Source organism: Octopus bimaculoides, chromosome 15 (genome assembly GCF_001194135.2).
Source record: "Octopus bimaculoides isolate UCB-OBI-ISO-001 chromosome 15, ASM119413v2, whole genome shotgun sequence".
Lineage (NCBI taxonomy): Eukaryota > Metazoa > Mollusca > Cephalopoda > Octopoda > Octopodidae > Octopus > Octopus bimaculoides.
The window spans coordinates 13,353,865-13,358,742 of NC_068995.1; the positions used below are offsets into that span (position 1 = coordinate 13,353,865).

The window sequence follows — 4,878 nt, forward strand, 5'->3', positions numbered from 1 at the left end:
GGTCGAAAAACACTGGCTTAGAGTATGCACATGTAATTACCCTACATCTGTCTACGATGTTTTTGACAAGACAATTTCTGTTTAACTGACAGGCATTGTCATTCTTTGATTTACACGTTTTAGACTTATGTCTAATTTTAGCTCTGTTCTGGTAGGGTTAGTATTAAACATTTCATTATTTGAATAATGCTCATTGGTGAGGTTTGAATGTTTTTTCTCCGTGAAGAAGTTTGCACAAGAAGCCATCGCTTGGGTGCTTGAACAGTGATTATTCAAGTAGCTATTGTAGTGACGCCTAATACCAGTCGCCATTTTGGGAAGTTCATCCACGCATGCGCAGGGACATGTCTTCTGGAAGGCATGTAGGAAGTCCCTTATGCGCATGCGTGGTCATCCTATATCAAAGCGTTCCCGCCTTTTTTCGATCTCTTAGCGCTGGACCTTCGAAGACACAGGACCACTAAGAGCCGCTCCATAACTCTACCTTTGGGTCTACGCAAACTGCTTCGGAGGCTGAACATGACTTAATCAACCAGCATTGACACCGTCTTCCCATCAATCATAAAGGGCGACCTGGCAATTCTGTTACCCGAGATGTAGGCTGAGCACCTCATAATAAATATATGTTATGCTGTTATTCAATTTATCCCGCGAGTTCGTTTTTTATTGAAGATAATTGATTTGTACGGGATAGGGTTACCCGATGATGGTGGCCCTATCACCTACACTATCATTAATTATGTCTAGTATTTGAAGGCCAGTGGAGGGGTCATATACTGCAGCTATGAACGAATGGTATTTGGTAATTCTTCCTTGTTTAGTGGGAAAGAACCTTAGTCTTCAAGTACTTTAACTTAACTTATATGCATTACCCGCTCGACAAGATTGTGAATGGTAGAATTGGGTAGTTTATTAGGTACGTATTGGTATTTATGGTAATGGGAGAAGTTATTTTTAAATACGAAGAAAACCACATGAAAAATTTGGGTTTTTACAAAGTGATTGTGTGGAGGATTATACCATGTGACTTACCTCTTTCTATTTTTGTTTTTCGTGTCAACCTTCCTGGTCTTCATGATTACGTTAGATGAATCACATTCAGTATTCTGGTCTTATCTAAATTTCGTATATATTTGCTGGTACGTTTGCTGCGTAGAATCGTATGCTTATTGTTACTCTTACGATTTATTCTTATCGTTATTCTTGTTATTTTTGTTAGCATTATTACTATTTAATACCACCACTGTTGTTATTGTTTTTATAAGATGAAACGGAACAAACTGAAGACAGGGACTTTCCTTTCCTCTTCGACCAAGGCCTCATCAACATTTTTTAAATTCTATTTTAATTTGAAAGTGAAGGGATTTAAGAAAGATATGCTGCTCCGTCACTTACCCAGTAAATGTTTTGAAACGTGAGTGAATGTGGCGAGGATGGCTCGAATGAGTGGTCCTACTATAAGCTGACGCCAGTAAGCTGAGGAGAACGGAGAAAAGATCACTTGCCATTGTAATTCCGGTAAGTCGGGTAGCTCAGAGAGTTGGGGCTCCTTTTCATATACCTTATTGAAGTTTTCCAAGGTGTTAGTAAGACAATTAAGCATACTCCATTAAATTTTGTTTTCCTGTATTACCTGAAAGTTTTTCAAATCTCTGGTTAGATTTTATAATAATCTCTGAACGTGTGTTGCTTATTTCCTCCTTAAGTAGTAATATACACAGAGTCTATTTCAAGCAAATTGGAGGCGCAATGGCCCAGTGGTTAGGGCAGCGGACTCGCGGTCATAGGATCGCGGTTTCGATTCCCAGACCGGGCGTTGTGAGTGTTTATTGAGCGAAAACACCTAAAGCTCCACGAGGCCCCGGCAGGGGATGGTGGCGAACCCTGCTGCACTCTTTCACCACAACTTTCTTTCTTCCTGTTTCTGTTGTACCTGTAATTCAAAGGGTCAGCCTTGTCACACTCTGTGTCACGCTGAATCTCCCCGAGAACTACGTTAAGGGTACACGTGTCTGTGGAGTGCTCAGCCACTTGCGCGTTAACTTCATGAGCAGGCTGTCCCGTTGATTGGGTCAACTGGAACCCTCGACGTCGTAAGCGACGGAGTGCCAACAACAATTCCAAGCAAAGACTGCATGATCTGAAGTTTGCATCATATATGTATACAGCTTTTTATCACGGACCATGAGATGCTGCTTTGTACTTTCTTTTCTGTCAGATTCCATATTAGATTGGCCAGAGATGCGCTGTGCCTTTTGTCTGTACTTTTGAATGACGCAACATGATCGCGCCGTCGTTTTCTGAAAAATGATCGTGTATTGCACTTACATATGCGAATTCTGTTGCTTGAATCTAGACTGTGTATCTATATACAATGTTTTATATAAACAGATTAGCTACTTGTTTCTCTGGGATTAGTCAAGTGAGGTAGACAACTCTGAGAACTCGGTAAGGTACGAAAATCGAGTAAGGCTGCTCATCCTATTTTCCATCAACAGAGAAATTGTCATGTCTGCCCTGTTTGTATGCCTACTAGATAGCTTACATATATTACATCATGCTTTGATACTGTCTAGTCTTAGATCCCCGTTGACAGGCCGCTAATATCAAATATCAACACTAAATACTTTTAGTACACAAGTTAGCGGCTTCAATTCTCTGCAGCTACTAGATTTGTGATGTACATAAACAGATTCGGTGCCTGTTTCTCCGCGATTGGACAAGTGACGTAGACACCTCTAATGAGACCCCAATAAGAGTAAAAAATCAGTTAAGACTGTACATCGTTTTGTTTTCAATCTACAGAGAAATAAGTAAATTTGACCTGTTTGTGTGTCAACTACATAGGTTACAAATCTGTACGTATGGTAAATTGGCATATTTCTTTTTTCAGCACGTGAAGGCGGATGGCTCGGTGGTTAGAGCATCGTGCTCACAATCACGAGGTAGTGAGTTTGATTCCCAGACCAGGCTATGTGTTGTGTTCTTGAGCAAGACACTTTATTTTCACGTTGCTTCAGTTCACTCAGCTGTAGAAATGAGTTGCGACATCACTGGTGCCAAGTTGTGATGGCTTTTGCTTTTCCTTTGGGTAACATCGGTGGCGTGGAGAGGGCAGGCTGGTATGCATGGGTGACTGCTGGTTTTCTACCATCAACCTTGCCCGGACTTGTGCCTCGGAGGGGAACTTTCTAGGTACAATCTCATGGTCATTCATGAGCGAAGAGGGTCTTTACATTACCTGCACCTTTTCAACAGGCCCGCCTGCGCGTGTGTGTACATATATATATAATTATAAACATATTGAGTTGCTTCACCAACATACTGAAAATTTAGAAATAGCAGTCAAAGAACTACTAATTCTAACTACAATTTTTTTCTCTAACAGATGGCGATATATATGGCATACTGAACTACTTGGCAAAATTGCTAATTATAAATTTTATTAACTAATTGGCAATTCCCTGCCCTATATATCTATATATATATATTTATATATATATATATAGTATGTGTGTTTGTGTGTGTGTAACCCCTAACACAGTCTGACAATCGGGGTTGGCTTATTTACATCACAGTAACTTAGCAGTTCGACAAAAGAGCCCGACAGAATAAGTTGCAGACCTTGAAAAAAAAAAGAAAAAAAGAAGAAACGAAAGTACTGGAGTCGATTTGTCCGACTAAAACCCTTCGTGGTGGGGCCCCAGCATGGCCGCAGTCCAATGACTGAAGCAAGCATATAAAAGACAAAATACCGAAGATAAACTGAAGGTGCCAGACACGCATCGGGATTGATTGAAACGACAGCAAGCTCTTCTTCCTCGATTCCTTCACCAAAATTTTTTGATAGTTTTGTACCAAAGTTAGAAATCAATATTCCTCACGTCAAAAGCCCCATTCTTCAATTGATTGGTTTGTCTTCGTTCGACTTGGCTCGGCCAAACCTCAAACCTCTTTTCACCAATCGATTCCTCCTTTCTGTATGGATCCTCTAGCTCTCAGGAAAGGTTGTTTTTGTTTGTTTTTTTGCTATTAGTTTTGCTTCTTTTTTACTGCTTTCTCTCCTTGAATTCTTGTTTTTTGCTTTTTTTGCTTTTTTGCATCGATTCTCCAATAATTTATATGAATAGCCGGCTTTTAGTTGATTGCTTGATGTAATTATAAGATTCTGTCTTTTTTTACTAAGGCTAGCTTCGCCTCTTTGGGCATATAATGCCTTTTATTGGCACATGTAATACCTCTGTGGACACATATCATCTCTCTCTCTCTCTCTCTCTCTCTCTCTCTCCTCCTTCTTGCCTTCTCTTTCTCTCCTTCTCCTTCTCCCCATCTCTCTCACACACACACACAAACACAGTGTGTGTGTGTGTGTGTGTGTGTGTGTGTGTGTGTGTGTGTGTGCATGTGTGTGTGAAGAACTCAGCCGTCTTTCTCTCATAACAAGCAAATCCTTTCATACGTAATCAATACAATAGCTTTCCTTTGCACATTTTCCACGAGAACCCGATCTTCAATAAAATCTTATTACGATTGTTGTTGTTGTTGCTGTTGTAGTTGTTGTTCTTCTTCTTGTTCTTGTTCTTCTTGTTGCTGTTGTTGTTTAGCCCAAGGTCAGCCCTTTTTTTTTAGTTGGCCTATAATCCTTTCTGCTATATAGGCACAAGGCCTGAAATTTGGGGCATGGGGGATAGTCGATTACATCAACCCCCAGTACTCAAATGGTACTTAATTTATCGATCTCGAAACGTTGAGATTCCAATGAAGGAGCCTTGGGTCTAGGTTCGAAACCGGGTCTTTTTCAATTGATAAGAAATCTTGAAATAAAACTGAACAATGACATACATACATACACACATACATACTAACATGCAACATAAA

General features: G+C 40.2%; 1 protein-coding gene across 1 annotated transcript in view; it reads left to right on the forward strand.

The window, feature by feature from the left end:
- The first annotated feature begins 1,310 nt into the window (after window positions 1-1,310).
- Window positions 1,311-4,878, forward strand: part of LOC106874662 (store-operated calcium entry regulator STIMATE) — a 102,966-nt gene continuing 99,398 nt past the window's right edge. The window contains exon 1 of the mRNA XM_052973179.1: window positions 1,311-1,518. The gene's annotated coding sequence lies outside the window, so the exon portion shown is untranslated. The remainder of the gene's footprint in view (window positions 1,519-4,878) is intronic.